At 48.9% G+C, this 17810-nt stretch overlaps 2 protein-coding genes across 2 annotated transcripts in view; one reads left to right on the plus strand and one right to left on the minus strand.

Annotated features, from left to right (window-relative positions):
- Positions 1-17810, minus strand: part of Nrt (Neurotactin) — a 409664-nt gene that overhangs the window by 223371 nt on the left and 168483 nt on the right. The gene's annotated exons all lie outside the window — the stretch shown is intronic.
- LOC137658778 (soluble calcium-activated nucleotidase 1) overlaps positions 1-17810 on the plus strand; it is a 47445-nt gene that overhangs the window by 25466 nt on the left and 4169 nt on the right. The gene's annotated exons all lie outside the window — the stretch shown is intronic.

Below are 17810 nucleotides of genomic sequence, written 5' to 3' on the forward strand. Positions count from 1 at the left end.
CCTTGCGCCTAAAGCATCCTGCTTTTCCAACTAGGTTTGTAGCCTAGCTAGTAATAAACGGATTTTGAGCGAAGCGAAAAATCTATTTTTGGGTAAGATAGCCATGTCGTCCTGATGGAAGTTCCTTAAAGGCAGCTTCCTAGGGTATATTACAACTACGGCGATATTCCCAGAGAATTTACCTTCAGGTACCCAGAATTCTAACTCCTGGAGCGAGTATCCCTAAAAAGACCTTAGGGATATCGTAAATATCAGTGGACGTATTCTTGACACGCCTCATAGCAATCTATACCCCGAATAGAGTTAACACTTCGTAGGGGTCAAATGGCAAGAAAACGAAAACGATAAGAAAGGGGGGAGCCGTTCGTAAGGCATCTCTCCTCCCCGTTTCGAAAGCGTGCCCTGCGCCGCTCACGGCGCCATCTGTATTCCTTGTAGCGATACACGAGGTGCTACAGATACTGTATGTAGGGAGGGGTCCTACAATCCTTTTCACTCTTTATTTATTTATTTATTTTTTTGAAAAGGAGCAGGGCGGGTCCATCAGGACGACATGGCTATCTTACCCAAAAATAGATTTTTCGCTTCGCTCAAAATCCGTTTTTTGGGCTCAAGCCATGTCGTCCTGATGGAAGTATACCAGAGCATTACTGTATCTGTGGATTCTCAATACGTGCCGTACTCCTCAAGAATGTTTCTTAGTCAACTCGACTGACAGACCTAAGATGTTACCGTTATACATCTTTTCACTAATCATAAGCCATGAAAGCGCTTCCTGCCCCCTACAGGGAGGAGTCCTACTAGACTCTAGAAACGAACGAAGAGTACATATACCTATGTATGAATCACTCGCCAGCCAGTACCATATAGTGGTCTCACTCTATATGAAGTAAAGCGAAGTCTTACGGGACTACAGAATCCAAAGGAAAAGTCCCGACCAGCACCCTGGTCGAAGTAAAATTAGACAAAAGGTTATATCTGCGTAGGATTAAACTTGCTGCTACCACCGTCCTCAGAAAGGGGTGGAGTCCTTTATGCTAAGGAAAGTATAAACCAGTGTAACCAGGCTTTGCATTAAGGAATAGGCTATTATAGATATCCCCGATTAATATACATAGGCTAAATGCTCAAAAATTAATATGAAATCAAAATAGGTGAAGGAGACGCAAGGTTCCCGAGAACAAGTTTATTGAGAAACAATAAATAGACATGGTCACCATAAATATGTACATATGCTAGGTGGATGACCAACAATTTACACAAGTACTGTAGTGCATGGATGAATGGTTATCTGAAAGAAAACATATATGTCACTTGCACATACCCCGGTATCAAACTTAACGTCCATGTTACTACTTTGCTGACAATAGCGTTAGCAAACGCTTGGCACACCTGTCTGTACTTGTGCTACCATCACCATAACGTTGGAACAGTCACTGTGGGCTCTCAGAGCCTTCACTACCAGTTATATCAACGCATATAACTAACCACTCACCCAAGAATCAAAGTCCCAAATGATTCCGCTATTCCTCGCAGAGTTAAACAGCAGGGTTAACGACGCAACCAACTGCTACCACAGACCTCTTTAGCTGCTCCACTTGCTTAGCATAGTGGCGAAAGAATACCCTGGAAGACTTCCAGCCAGTGTATGAACGAAGGTGTTCAAAATCCATAAAGTTAAAGAAGTTTAAGGATGAAGCAACTTTCCTCGGATCATGACCTGCGGGTGAACTGTCAGGATCCGCTCTGCGAATAAAATATGTAATTTTCGCCCTAAGCTGATTTAAAGATAAATTCGAGCCCGATGTTTCTCCTCTGAATAGTTGGCCTCCATGGAAGTCTGAAGTTCTACGAAGATAGACCTTTAGGCATTCTACGGGACATAGAGATGCATCTTCTTTCAGAGGGCAGATTCTCCAGGGACCCCACCTGTTGGTGGGCAACTCGTTCTTAGCGAGAAACGTAGGGTCCGGAAACAGGTTCAGTTCTCCCCCATCCAGGAACTGAACTCGGCCCTCCTCTCTCGAGAGGGCCACAATCTCACTAACTCTGGCCCCAGAAGCAAGGGCAAAAAGGAAGATCACTTTTTGAGTCAGGTCCTTCAACGCACATTCCTCATTATCTAGTAATGAGGCAAAATGAAGGACTTTGTCTAACGACCATGAAATAGGCTTTGGAGGAGCTGATGGTCTAAGCCTAGCACAGGCCTTTGGGATCTTATTAAACATCTCGTTAGCGAGGTCTACCTGGAAGGCATATAGCATGGGTCTTGTTAGAGCTGACTTACATGTAGAAATTGTGTTAGCCGCCAGCCCCTGTCCGTGGAGGTGAATGAAGAAGGATAGGCAGAACTCCGTAGAGATCTCGTGCGGGTTCTTATCTTTGACAAAGGCTACCCATTTCTTCCATGCAGATTCGTACTGCCTCCTAGTAGACTTACACTTGTATTCTTCCAGGAAGTCGATGCTATCTTTCGAGATTCCGAACCGTTTCTTCACCGCTAGGGAGAGAAAATCATGAGCTGCAGGGTTCGGGTTTTCTGTAATGAAGCGTAGACAGTCGACTTCTGGACTTGCTGGGACAGAACTGGGTCCGGGAGTGGTAGAAACTTCAGTCGTAGTTCCAGAGCTAGAGGGAACCATACACTGTTCGGCCACTTGTGGGCCACTATTGCTGCTACTCCCTTGAAGGATCTCAGTTTGTTGAGGACCCTCAACATCAGGTTGTGAGGGGGAAACAGGTAGATCCTGGACCATCTGTTCCAATCGAGGGACATCGCATCTATTGCTTCTGCCAAGGGGTCCACGTATGGGGACACATATTTCGGCAGCTTCTTGTTGTCCTTCGTCGCGAAGAGGTCTATCTGCAGTTCTGGGACTTGTCTCAAGATGAAAGAGAATGATCCTGCGTCTAGGGACCATTCTGACTCTATCGGTGTAACCCTGGATAGAGCGTCCGCGGTCACATTCCGGACTCCTTGAAGGTGAACTGCTGACAGGTGCCACTTCTTCTTCTCCGCCAGTCGGAATATGGCTAACATTACCTGGTTGAGAGGTGGGGATCTCGATCCCCGCCGATTCAGACATTTCACTACCACCTCGCTGTCCAGTACCAACCTTACATGGATCGAGTGACGTGGGGATACTTTCTTCAGGGTAAGAAGCACTGCCATAGCTTCTAGAAAGTTTATGTGAAAGGTCCCAAATAGCTTGGACCAGGTCCCTTGCACTTTTTTCCGATGGGAGTGACCCCCCCACCCTACCTTTGAGGCGTCTGTGTGGATTGTCACTGACGGGGGGGGTGGCTGAAGAGGTAGAGACCTCTTTAGACGACTGGCTTGAGACCACGGTCCGAGAAGAGAACGTAGTCGAAGTGGGACCGGTCTCTTCAAGTCCCTTCGCTCTTTCGATGCAAAGGTTCTCCATACTCCCGCTGCATCTTTTAACTGTGCTCTTAGCACTGGGTCTGTTACTGATGCAAACTGAAGAGAGCCCAAAACCCTCTCTTGTTCGCGTCTTGATATCCTCTCGGAACCTAGAAGTCTCCTGACAGACCCCGCTATTTCCTTCCTCTTTGACATCGGGATGGAAAGACGGTGTGACACTAGATCCCAGTGAATTCCCAACCACTGGAACCTCTGAGCTGGAGAAAGACGAGACTTCTTTCTGTTGATCATGAAGCCTAGATATTCCAGGAACTGAATCACTTGTAGGGAAGCTTGCAAGCATTCTGCTCTGGATGCTGCCCACACCAACCAATCGTCCAGGTAGGCTACTACCTGGAACCCTTTTAGGCGTAACTGTTTGAGAGCTGCGCTCGCAAGCTTCGTAAAGATCCTTGGGGCTATGTTTAGTCCGAAGGGCATCGCCCTGAAAGCATAAAGTTTTTGTTGTAGCTTGAATCCTAGGTAGGGGGAGAGACGGCGACTTATTGGAACGTGCCAATATGCGTCTGACAAATCGATGGAGACGGTATATGCCCTCTTGGGCAGTAAGGCCCTTATGTGTTGTAACGTTAACATCTTGAACTTGTGGTTCACTATGAACTTGTTGAGTGGTGACAAGTCCAGAATGACTCTGAGTTTCCCCGAGTCTTTCTTGGGAACACAAAACAGCCTCCCTTGGAACTTGATGGACTTTACCCTCCTGATCACCTTTTTCTCCAACAGATCTTGGATGTACTCCTCCAAAACGGGGGTGGAGTGTTGGAAAAATTGAGGGCACTGGGGCGGAGTACTGTACCAACTCCAACCCAGTCCATTTTTGAGAAGGCTGTGGGCCCAGGGATCGAAGGTCCAGCGATCCCGGAAATACTGAAGTCTCCCACCTACCGGCGACACTTCACTTTGACTGCCCTGCAGTCTTGCCTCCCTGGCCGCGACCACCTCTGAATCCTCGTCCCTTAGAGGGGCGTCTTGATGACCCTCTAGCTGCTCCTCTGGGTCTTGCACGAAACGTGGTTGACTGTCCCTCGAACATGGGATTGAATGCCGGGGAAGCTGATGAGATGGCTTGGGGTACCCATTGGAAGGTGGTCGGGGTCTGGGCTACCAGTTGTGGTACCGGAGGCAAAGCTGGCTGCTGCTGCTGTTGTCTTTGCGGTTTGAAGGACTTGGCTGGACGGGAGGAAAACCTTGACTTCTTCGCCTTTCCTTTCGGCTGAGGGCCCTCATCCGGAGAAGACTTCCTCTTAAGGGACAGGCCCCACTTCAGGAGAAGATTGCGGTTCTCAGTGGCTGCCTTGTCCACGATCTCTTTGACCACGTCCTTAGGAAAGAGATCTTTACCCCAGATGCTGGATGAAATTAGCCTCTTGGGTTCATGCCTCACTGTGGCCAAGGCAAACACAAACTCCCTACAGGCCCTCCTTGCTTTAACAAAGCAATAGAGGTCCTTGGTTACTGTGGCCAGATGAATTTTGGCCATTACCATGAACATCTCTGGCATCTTGGGGTCGCTAGCCATCGTCTCCATGTTGGTCTGGAGAGACATCGAGGCTGCCAGGCGCTTCTTTGTGTCCAATTCCCTCCGTAGAAGGAATTCCGACAACTTGGGAAGGTTTTCGCCGAACTGCTGACCTGCAATGTCGGCGTCCAACTTCCCAACCGAGAAAGTAAGGTGCACCTCCTTCCAGTCCTTATTATCCAGCGGCAATGCCAACGATAGAGGTTTACATTCCTCCAAAGACGGACACGGCTTGCCAGCTTCAACCGCCTTCATGACGGCCGCAAACCCCTTTTGCATAAAGGGGAAGGCCCTAGCCGGGGAGGATACAAAGGAGGGGTGCTTCTTACTCAAAGCGGCAACTTTTGAGTTTGAGAACCCCCTCTCCTTTAAAGCAGCTGTTAAAGTGGCTTGAGCCTTGGAGTGATCCAGGATAATCACCTCCTTTGGTTCCGTCTCCTCCTTCGAGGCCGGCTCCTTCTTCAAACGGACATAACAGTCCGGGTAGGCCCCTCTACTGGGCCAGAATTCCACCTCCTCAAGGGGAACTGAGCCCAGTTTCTCCGACATGACGATCATCCCAATCGTCATCGGCATGTGCTCGGCATATCTCCACGGGTTGGCATCCGAGCACAGAGGAAGGTCCTTAACGTTGAGCTTCTTTGGAGGTCCACGTGATGCTGTGATCTTCTGCATCTGGAGCTCCAAAGTAGCGGCCTTCTGATTATTCTCCCTCTGCATCTGTTGGATCATACCAACGATGGAAGAGAGAGCCTGTCCTAGCTCTGCTGGAAGAGCGGACGAGGTAGAGGGGATAGGTTCAGAGACCTGAACCGGCACGTCTGATGATACGGGAACCTCTTCCTCCACGGCAATAGGATCTCGATCCTCCTCCTCGCCCTCTGCGAGGAGATCCTGCTCTGCACGATCGGACAAGTCGGACATCTTGTCGTCCAACTGGATGTCCTGCATGGCATCAGCGACATCCTCCTCCACTGGAATCTGGACCAGAGGGATCTCCGGCCGAGGCTGGGGAACAACAGCATCAGGGGAAGCCTTGGGAAAAAGGTATGCCCTCATCTTCTCGTTAGGAAGATAAGGTCCAGTGGTGTTTTTCTGAAAACCCCTTACCCATAAGCGAAGCCTGTCCCTCGCTGCATCTCTTGACTCCGCCGACCTAGGGGATTCAAAACCCTCTGATAGCAGGTTAGTACATACAGCACATACCTGCGGATCCCAGTAACGATGGTCATCATTGGAGGCTGCTCAAGCCGCGTGCCTCCTACACGAGACATGTCCGCAAAAGTTCTTACTGCGGACATTGCAGAAGACACTATCACACTTCCGATGCTCCTCCTGTAAAAGAAGAAAAATTTCCATGAATATCAAGTGAATTTCAATTCACATGTAACAAATGAGTATTCAACAAGAATAAGGGAAAGACACCTACTTGTGAAACCCACACAAACACCTGTGGAAGCCCACCAGCCAAAGTCACATAGTTAGTCTTTACTAGAATAACCAGAGAACGTATTTCCAAAGGAAATTAGGTGTAGCTCACACCTAAGGTAAAATATTACCATTCCGGCCAGGGATAAAAGAATTATCTTTTATCCTTGTAAGGCGACACCAAGTGATTGTACCAGTAACACAAGTAAGATAGAAAAGACAGTGTTGTAACCTACTACATCATGAACTCCCTTGGTTGAATATACCACCAAGAGAGGACTGATACAGTACCTGAGGGTGGTGTGCCAGCCGGCTATTGCCGGTCAGCACCCCCCCCCCCGTTTTTCGAAAGGTAGATCTCAAGTACACAACATCAGATCACCCTTATTGGGGAGAACTCCAGATCCCATGCCTGAACCGGCCGGCAGTGGTTGCCGGTCCGCAGCCACCCGGTTTGCACTGCGTTGCCGGCCATCATTCTTAGTGGCCGGCTGACTGGGCAGTGTCGCAGGCCGGCCGGCAGCAGTAAACAAACCCTGCCGGCTGGCCCCCACACTAGGCAGCGCTCGGCTGCCGGCCCCACTTGTAGTGGCCGGCAGATGAGCACAAGACCGGCCGGCAAAGGTATATAACCAACGCCGACCGACAGCAAGAGAACTGGAGAACACCCCTCCCCACCGACGGCCGGCCTGTAGGCCGGCAGACGGCAAGGACAACACATACGAAGACAACAGAATGAGTGCCGGGTTAAGAGACTATGAGTCTCTGAGCCCGGCACCCGAAAGAGTGCCGAAAGGAAGGGGAGACACTAAGTCAAGCTTCCTAACCGCTGCATACTGAATCTACAGACGGCAGCGATGGAGGGACCAAGAAAGGACCGGGCAGCACTCGAAGGAATGGTCTCTGCCGGTCGGCACACTCTGCCGGCCGACAGGAGACCACGTCAGTTCCTCATCCTAACCTAGGCTAGGTAAGGATGCGGACGACTGACACAAGGAACGGAAAAAAGAAGGGAAGGACAGAGGGTCCTATCCAACCTTGCCTTGGTTAAGGGTCATTCCCAACTAAGACAGTTCATCTCAGTCAGAGAAAGACCCGAGAGGGAGGCCGGCACTACTGGCTGCCTCCCTAAAACCACGACAAGGAAGGAATTGCTCTTCCAGAAAAGGGAACATATCCCGAGACCGGAACGGCAAGAGGACAGTCTGATGAGTCACCGAGTGAAGGGATCACTACTGGAACCCAACAAGGTGGACCAAGGGGATAACCCTTAATGCCCGAGTCAATCAGCAAGGGAGACTCTGCCCCATGCCAGACAAACCCGGGCTCAGACTAAACACTGTTGTACTGTCCCCCTCTGAACCAATTCAGTTGGAACGGGAAGGTACAGTACTACTCCAGCATAGATATATTTGAAGATTAATTCAAACAAACCACTAGAGTTAAGCCTAAGGCTTAAACAGAGGGAAAGGGTTTGCCCCTTCCCCGAAGAGAAGGGAGCAAACGGGGAACAGATAATATTATAATGACCTAAGACAACCTAGCCTAGGCACTAAGAGAATCGATTACCTAATTCACCGAAACTCACACCAATACTATCTTGGAAGGTACTCGAAAAGGGCTTATATGTATAACGTTGCCTAACGCTTAAAGCAATAAAAATCACACTTGGAAGACTAATTATCATGCAGGAAGTACATAGGCCAACAGCTAGCCTACGAAGACTAGTGTTGGCAGCCTAGGCAAAACTTCGCCAGGCACACTACTATCGCATCATAACAGAATTCCTAAATAAGCTAAGTAGCTAATATTTAAGCGCAAAGGGGCTGGGAACGTCGCTCTTGCTAACAAATAAATCCTATTCTAGCGAGCGACAGCATCCATGATGCCTCCAGCAGGCAACAGCTCTTGTATCAAAGATAACTCTTTTAATTACTTTAATTTTAACCAAGAGCCTACATTTATACATAAAAGAAATAGTACTCAACTTATCCGAGGCAGAAGAAGTTGGAGAAAGCATTATCAAGCGAGAAATTCCAAGATTTGGTAGAAAACAGGGAAAAAACACCGAGTCGTAGAGCTACGCAAAAAGGAATACAGATGGCGCCGTGAGCGGCGCAGGGCACGCTTTCGAAACGGGGAGGAGAGATGCCTTACGAACGGCTCCCCCTTTCTTATCGTTTTCGTTTTCTTGCCATTTGACCCCTACGAAGTGTTAACTCTATTCGGGGTATAGATTGCTATGAGGCGTGTCAAGAATACGTCCACTGATATTTACGATATCCCTAAGGTCTTTTTAGGGATACTCGCTCCAGGAGTTAGAATTCTGGGTACCTGAAGGTAAATTCTCTGGGAATATCGCCGTAGTTGTAATATACCCTAGGAAGCTGCCTTTAAGGAACTTCCATCAGGACGACATGGCTTGAGCCCAAAAATAATGATACATTTATATTAAGGCTGTATTGTAACTTTCCCAATTCCCTTTTAGCATGCTTACATGATACACACATATACTAAGTGCACTTACAAAGTTTTTTTTTTTTTAATATCCAATTGAATGTAAAATAAATTTTCTCCATTCTTCTATCCTTTGCATTTTACACTAAAACTATTAACTGGTCTACATTCACCTTATGTCTTTACACCAGTGATCTTCTAGGCCTACTTATTGAACTGTATTCTGTATCAACTTTACTCCATTGATCTTCTAGGCCTACTTATTGAACTGTATTCTGTATCAACTTTACTCCATTGATCTTCTAGGCCTACTTATTGAACTGTATTCTGTATCAACTTTACTCCATTGATCTTCTAGGCCTACTTATTGAACTGTATTTTGTATCGACTTTCTTTTAATACTAACTACATCTCTCCCATGATTGTACGCCTTCTTATAGATTGTTTTCTGCCACTTCTGCATCAAATAATTTTACACCAACTGCCCCATTCTATTTTGCAATGTACAGTATACTCAAACCATTATAATCTTGGAATTTTTTCCCCATATTGTTTGACATCTCTGTAAATTCCTAGTTTGTAATATATTTCTCTTTGGTTTAACCAATAATGAATTGTAGCATTTTTTAGTATCACTTACAAATCATCCGTATTTGTTCCTGTACATATATATAAACCCTCATTCTTTACATAGGAGATATTACAGCTCAGCTGGAATATACAGGCATTAAGTCTGTAGCAGGGAAGCAACATCAACAAGCAAGGGGCATAGTCTCATGCTATCTCTACGAGTTGATGAAGTAGATACATATCTGGACAGCATTTTATGCCAAAGTTGTCAGCAAGGTACATATAGGGCAAGAATGTACTAGCAGACAATCAGTCACTAGGGATGTGTTGTGCGGTTGGAGTGGTCGCTACATCCACCCATAGCGGAGAGGTTTCTTGCCCCGTGGAGTTTGTGGATCAGCATTTGTTCCGTAACTGGAATACAAACCACGCTATTTACATGGGGTAATTACTTCGGCGTAGCTGAACGACGAGCTATGAGAATTTTAACGAGGGTTTACTACCCCTCTGCTAGTTAGAGGGGGGTAGGGAGGGGTAGCCTGCTACCCCTCCCCCTCACACACTGGTGAAAGGCTCACTTTACTTTTGGCTCGGATGGCGATCGGAAGTCTCTGCTCCCATCCTCACTGGACGGCCTTTATTGTTTTGTCTTTTTAACTTACCTTTTCTTATACTATATATATATAAACATTATTAATGTTTATATATATTTTTGTGTATAGAAAATAGTAAGTTTCCTTTGCTTTCGGTGTGTGTTGTGTACGTCTACGAGAGTGATCGCCAGCTTAGCCAAGCCACCACGATTCTCTTTTTGATCACGGCTGTTCACTCCCTAGGCCACCATGGTTGCCTTTGTGGAGTCCGGCCCCTCTCTTGAGGTCGTTCACCTCTTACTCCGTACTACGCCTACGATAGCTTCTCAGGACCGAGTCGCTATTTCGTTTTATTTGTCTCAATTATTTTTAAGAATATAATTGTGTTGGGCTCACGTCCTTTCGGGGGTCGGTGATCCTTGGAACATTCAAAGTCAGTTGCATAATTATAATGTTATAATTCTGTTTTTGTTAAGTTTTTCGTCCCCCCCCCTCTCCCGGACATGCCGGGGGGGGAGGGGGCCGCATGCCTTCTTTCGTTCTCATGTTTTTTCTTTCCCTCGGGGTTTCTCTAAGGAGTTTCACCCGGGGGAATTTCTGTTTAATAATTGTTCTTTTTTATTTTCCAGTTTACGATGCTGTTTCTTCGTGCCTGTTGTGTGCCTTCGAAGCAGAGCTGTCCTGTTTATGCCTGGGGAGTCGGCTGTCGCCGCCGTCTCTCGAGGCCTTCGTCAGGGGCGTTCCCATATTTTAGAAGTTCCCCTATGACTACTGCCAGCTCTTCAGTGCATCCTAGAATGATAGGAGGTTCGCCTCCAGGGTAGTTAGTTAACTTCCCTTTTTACTTTTCCCTGGTCCTTAGGCGGTTATGCTCTCGGGGCTGAGCGGTCGCTTCTGTAGCTACGCTCAAGGGGCTGAGCAGCTGCAGATTAGTCTGGACCTCTCTCGTTCACGAGGGACGCCGCACTAAGGGCTCCTGTTCGGAGGATTGCTCCTTTTGTCTCTTCTACGAAGTGTCTCCTCCCGTTCGCGTGAGAGGACACTCACAGAGACTCCTCTTCGGAGGATTGCTCCTGTTTACGTCAGCTGATCTCACAGCCTTTCGGGGCTCCATCTCCAGTCTCTTCTACGAAGTGCTCACCTCTCTCGTTCGCGAGAGAGGCTACTCATAGAGACTCCTCTTCGGAGGATTGTTCCTGTTGACAACAGCTTGCTGTTCAGTCACGAGCACTTCGGTGTTTAGTGACAGGGAAACTTCGGTTTCTCTCTTTCCCTGACCCTTTGGGGTCTCAGAGGTTTAGTTATGCAGTTCCCTCGGGCTCTCGTAACTTTAGTCACTTCTACACTTTGGTGATTAGTGATGGAGAAACTTCGGTTTCTCGTTGCGCTGACCCTTCGGGGTCTTGCGACTAATCCCCTCGGGGCCTCGCTTCTCATGCTACGTTAGACCTTTGGTCTCTCGTGCCCTCAGTGGACCTGCTGCCTGCTGTATCTGTTCCTGACTGCTGACGCGCCTTGGGCGCCCATGCTCCCGTTATCTAATGGGCTCCTCCCTTCGGGGCAGAAGAGACTTTCTCACACCTTGAATAAGTCCCTTAAGTGCCAGGTATCCCCTTGCGCGCCAGCGCTCGACTGCTGTTCCTGAGACTGCCTTCCATAGACACCCTGTTCCAGTAATTCAACTAGGCTGCTACCAACGTTCCCTGCGCATTTGCGCACATCGTTGGGGTTCCTGAGATAGCGCACAGGCGCTCACCAGCGGTTCAGCCTACAGTGTCTCTAAGTCTCTTCTACGAAGAACACCTCTCCCGTTCGCGGGAAAGGTACCTCACAGAGACCACTCCTCTGAGTATTTAGCAGTACTGTACTTCAGTTGATCGTTGGCACTGAACCAGACCTCCTGGTCCTCTTCAGGGAATACCCTCCCTTTTAGGGACACATCCCAGTTCCTGATCGACGAGTTAGCCAATCCTTCAACCAAGCGCGCGTGCGCGCTCTCTGACGATCTTGTGTTGCACAGGGGCCTACGATCTTCACTCGCGCGTAAGCGCTGAAGTCTTTGAGGCCCTTCCGCGGTATTTCCACTCGCAATCATCAAGGATCGTTAGCCGACGATCTTCTGATACGTGCTAACGCGTAAGCACCGAAGATCGCCCGCGCGCAGGATGGTTTCCCGCGCGCAATCTTTGAGGCCCTTCCGCGTGTGGTTTTTTTCCGTGCGCGATTGTCGAAGATCGTTAGCGACGATCTTCTGATACGCGCTAGGCGCGCAAGCACTGACGATCTTTATAACGCGCGTAAGCGCTGAAGATTGTCCCGCGCGCGATCTTTGAGGCCGTCCGCATGCGGTTTTCCACACGCGATCAGCGACGGCCGTTAGCCGGTGATCTTCGGATCCGGCGCTAGGCGCGCAAGCGCTGACAAACTTCTTAGGGCGCGGGATAGTTTCCCCGTGCGCGACCATCGCGGATCATCTGCGCGCGGTTCCTCGGTCGTCCTCGGGCGTTTTTTCCGCTCGTCAACAGGTGGGATGATTGCCCGCGCGCTGTCATCACGGAACGTCCGCGCGCGGGCACTGAGGTTTCCCACGCGCGATCGCCGACTATCTTCTCTCGCGCGCGAGCGCCGACAATCTTCGCACACGCGTGAGCGCCGAAGAACGTCCGTGCTCGCACGAATCGCCGACGATCGTCTTACATAGTTGGAGATCGTATGCGCGCGGGCACCAAAGGTTTTCCCACTCACTGTCTCCGACGATCCTCTCTCGCGCTAGCGCGGGCGATCTTCGTACACGCTTAGGCGCCGAAGATCGTCAGCGTTTTCTTCCGGGCGTGGGATGGTTTCCCACACGCAATCGCCAATGGCGCAAGCACCGGCAATCTTTTGTCGCCGAGATTGTTTGCGCGTGGGATGGTTTCCTACCCTATCGCCCACCATCTTTCACACATAAGCGCCAGCGATCTTCATACTCGCAACGCGGGGATTGTTCACGCGGGCGCCGATACGCTCACTCTCACTCTGGTACACGTGCATGCGGGCGCAGTTATACTGCTACGCATGTTTTATTCACGCGCTACCCAGGTCTCTGCTTTTCGCGCGATCATCAGCGTGATCGGCGCACCATTCTCCGACACGATTGCTCCCTGATTACATCAGGGCTTATGGTGGTCAGGCCTCCTTCGCGTTTCCCTCCCCCGCAGCGCAGGGCAGTGCCCTCTCCAGAGGGGGGGAGGTTTCCGGACAGGTCAAAGGTCTCTTCTCCCTTCATTGCAGATTCTCTACGGGCGAACCCTCATGTGTCAACTCCTCCAGGGGATCGAACGATTCTCTTCCCTCCAAAGGTACTCCCTGTCAGCGAGAGGGTCGGTCGGCATCCTTGGTGGGACGCCTTCGTCAGAGCGCTCATGCAGGCGATGAGCCTGTGCCTTCTGACTGGGGTCACTAATCGGTGGCAACTTCCTCTCCCCCTGAAGAGGGTGAGAGGAATCCCTGGCATGGTATCTCCTCCAAGGACCATCATGTCCCTTCGCGAGTCCTTACGCAGGCGATGAGCCCTCCTCAGACTTCTCCCCTCCCCTGTGGATGAGCATTACCCATCCCCAGGAGGGTCGGAAGACCCGGTCCTCTTCGCCATCTCTCCATAGGGAGAATCCCCCTCTTCCTGAGAAATCTTCTCGTGCGGAGGGGGTGAATGCCTTACTTCCTTCATCGTTGGGATCCTGTTTCCCTCCTAGGAGGGATCCTAAGGCACAGTCTTCCACAAGGACCCAGATGGACCCTTGGGGCATGTCTACGAGTCTCCCCCGGAAGAGCCTCCGGGGATGAGAGACCTCGCTGCCAGTCCATCAGGAGGAGAAGCTCCAGGGGTCGGAACTTGCGTTCTGGCAGGTTCTGACCCTCAGGAGAAACCTCAAGGGGATCCCAGATTCAGAGATTCCTCTTCGGTAAGGGAAGGATACGGTCCGGGACAGAATCTACTCTCCCAAGGGCTCCCTTGGGCCAGTGCTGCTTGCCCTGGTCTCAGGGAATGAAGAGCGCCAGAGACTAGGCCTAGGGCCAGCTCTCCGAGCTTGTCCCGGTCGGTATCGAGCGCCTCCCTCCTCCCTGGGTAGGGATCGGTGAGGGGACGGGCCTTCCGGGCAGAAGTCCAGTCCATGTTGGAGATACACTCCCTCCAAGAGGTGGCCAACGGGTTCCGAGGCCTCCTTAATCGTCTCCTTCCCTTCTCGACTCTGTACAGAGTTGTCAAACAGTCTCTGTTCAGCATGGCGACAGCAGACGCGGTCAGTCTTGCGGTGAGACCACAAGACTTCATGTGTACACTGGTCTAGTAGGACACGTACTTCCGATCCCGGTTCACCCATCCTCAAGGAAGTACTTTGGAGTTTGCCTGGAAAGGGGATATACCAGTTCAAAGTGCTGTGCTTCAGTCTCTCCACAACACCTCAACGGTTCACCGAAGCTTCCACTCTGATCTCTTCACAGGCTCTCAGGATCGGCATCCGTCCCCTCCGTTTCCTGGGTGCCTGGCCGATTCTAGCAGACTCGAAGGCATCCCTTCTTTGTCATCCCCCACACGAGAAGAACCTCCAACCCAATGTGGTTAAATCTCCCTTCCCTGGCCCGTCTGGTTTCCTACAGTCGCCTCAGGTTGAGTTCACTACAGTGGCAGCTCGAGGCGCGGGGGAGTCAGGGACACGACTACCTGGACGGCGGGATCCCTAGGGGACATCCGGAACAGACGGACCCCCAGGGGTGGGAAACAGACGAGGATCCACAATAGGGAGTGGACCTTCTTGTCCTTCCCCCAAACTTGATGCTGTTTTCGGACGTGTCAAAGAAAAGGAGGGGGGAGCCCACGTCCTGAACCATGGGACCTCAGGCCAGTGGTCAGAACCAGGAAGTACCTCTTCTAGACTTACTAGAGATGGAAACCGTGTTTCCGGCACTTCAGTAGCTCCAGCTAGCCTGGCGGACTACTCTGTGGTTGTGAGGATCAACAACACCACAGTGATGGCTTCTTGCCCAGACAAGGAGGTACTTTTCAGCTAGCCTATCCCATCCTGCGGTAGAGATACCGGGATGGTTCGAGCTCCCGTCGATCTCCTTAGCAGCTCACTTGTTTCCAGGCAAAGCAATGGGCTCGCCGACAGTCTGAGCAGTGTGACACGGACACCACATTCCGAGTGGTCTTTGGATCCTCAAGTAGCCTACGAAGCCTGACTCGGTGGGGCTCCCTCTGTGGACCGGCTCACTAAAGCACTGAGCTGCAAGCTCCCGCTGTACTGCTCCCCAGTCCCGGACCCTAAGGCCCTCTGGTAGGATGCCTTCCAGCAACGGTGGGACAACATCACTGTGTTTGCCTTCCCCCCCTTCTGGCGAATGAGGAGAGTACTCTACAGGACCAGAGTATCGGTCGGTCTCTCAACGCCCCCCTAGCTCCGCTAGGGCTTCTCGCAGGTGGCTCACCAGTCCCTCTGTAACTCCTTACGGAGCCTCCGAGGGAAACTCCCCCCCCCCCACGTCACCGGTTACTCGCACAGCCACATGCCATCATCCTCCGCAAGCCGTAGCTTGCTCTAACTTCCCGCCGGGAGACTATCCACCATCTCTTCAAGGAGAGAGGTTTTTCGCAACAAGTTGCAAAAAGGAGGCCTGGACACCTGCCCAAATCTTCCGCAACGTCTCAGGGTATCTATTCAGCTTATGTATGGGCTTGAGGCCTTCCTGGCATGGAGAGGCAAAGTTCAGAGCCAGCCATGTAAAGTTTTCTTCAGATATACTGTACAGTACAGTAGACCACATGTGAGGAATTCCTACCCACAACCAGCGAGGGAAACCTATTATCACTGGTCTGGGGAACCAAGACTTCAGTACCTAAGGTGACATCAACAGTACTTATTCTCCACTAGTGGTACTGAAGTCGGCTTTTTTCCTGGAAAAGAGAAACCATCGTCCAAAGGTACTTCCGATAGCTGCTGTTCCCATTAAAAGTCCACGAAAACATTTTAGTAATATTCACGGCCAAGAGTCTTGACCTGGAAACCACCACCTGTTTGGCTGCTGGTACCAGTGGTAGAGTCCTATTGACAGCTTGGCCTCTCAATTGTCCGATTTTGGGAGATAAGTACAAATCTCGTCATCCTGCAAACCAGATATCAATGGTCAGAAACCAGGCTTTATCCACATGCAGTGAAATTGTATTCTCTGAAGGCTGCAAGCCAATCGAGTTTACAATGATCAACAAAAAAGGGGAGGTGGTTGCCCCTCTACCACTGACAGGGTAACAACCTGGTAGTAGACTATACCTTGATAAAAGATTGAACTGTTGTATTCCAGCTCTGCTGCTATCCTTCTTATTATAAAGAATGGTTTATATTTGTGTAGGAATAAACGTACACATGTACAAGTCGTATACATCTTTTTTCTTTCATCCATTTGAAAGTCAGTCAAGAGGTTACTGGAGCTACCGCCTAGCTCCTGTGCAGGACCAAGCGGTGGACACCAAGAAAATTTTAACTACCCAGTTTGGTTGTAAGGGAACTTCCAATCCACCAAGGAGCGACTATCCCTAATTAAAGAAAGTGTGTTTGAATTTCAAGTAGGAACAGATGACAAAATTTTAAAGTAACCTGTATCTTTCCTAGGTATACTAACTTAGTCCTTTAATCTAACTTCCGTCCTTAACAACCTCTTTCAGGCCTGGGCTGAAAAGTCCTGAGGATATTCCAGGTGGGTAAGGAGGTAAGGATCCTCGTTCCTACTTTTCACGAGTTGGTTTACCACTCGCTAATCAAGTTTTAACAATTGTCTCCACCTTGCATTGAATCAGTCTCCCAAATTAAAGGACTTGTATAGTTAGGAAAAATAAAAAGGACATTTAAAAGTTGTGATATTTAGTAATGCCTGTATCTATATGAAAACCTCACCTTAATAGAAATTGGAAGTGCAAACTTCAATAAATCATGTCTATTATTTAATGATTTAAATAGGGCTTTTTTTCCTTTTAATAAAAAATATATTTGTGTGTAACATTAAAAAATACCTATAATTAAACATAACTGGTTTTAATCATCATTTATATTTACTTACGGCAACAAAGTCTGGAAAGTTTTTGCGCTTATTATAATAGTCTCTGGCATCCAAATTACAGTTGTGTTAACTTTATGGTCGTTTCCACAATTTCCTGAAAATCAAATATTACAAGTTGATTTTATAAATTGGGATAAGGAGAGCTATTATAAATATGTATATTTGTGCCAATTCTAGTGCAAAATTTGAAAAAAAAAAGTTGTTGATTGATTCTTAATACTTTGGCAGATAAGAAAAGGGATTTTGACGAAGGAAAAATCTATTTCTGGGCGAGGAACGTGTGTCGCCTGAAATTCTCCTTAAAGCACCATTTCAAAGGTATAAATACTGCTAAATATACCAGAGAAAAAAGTTGCATGGAATGCTAGGAATATATCCTGCTTGCTCCCCCCGAAAGGGTGTCGGTATTAAAACTGGGGCGAGTGATACCACTACCAGAGATCCCTCTCCAATTAGACTTCTCCCTCCTCAAAATTCCCCGTTACTACGAGGTGTCGTTCACTTTAACAAAATTTTTTTAAAAATATTGATAATCTCATAAGTATTAATTTTGCTGTTACAAACAAAACACTTCGAAATTGTGATTCATGGTACTGGTTGATCCAGAAAAGCTCTCCCTTTGGGCACACAAAGGATATACTATTGTCAATGGTCGAATCTGCCCCTAATGTGCAGGTCTCAAAACACAATAGTAGCCGGTCTGGAT

Source organism: Palaemon carinicauda, chromosome 1 (genome assembly GCF_036898095.1).
Source record: "Palaemon carinicauda isolate YSFRI2023 chromosome 1, ASM3689809v2, whole genome shotgun sequence".
NCBI classification, from domain to species: domain Eukaryota; kingdom Metazoa; phylum Arthropoda; class Malacostraca; order Decapoda; family Palaemonidae; genus Palaemon; species Palaemon carinicauda.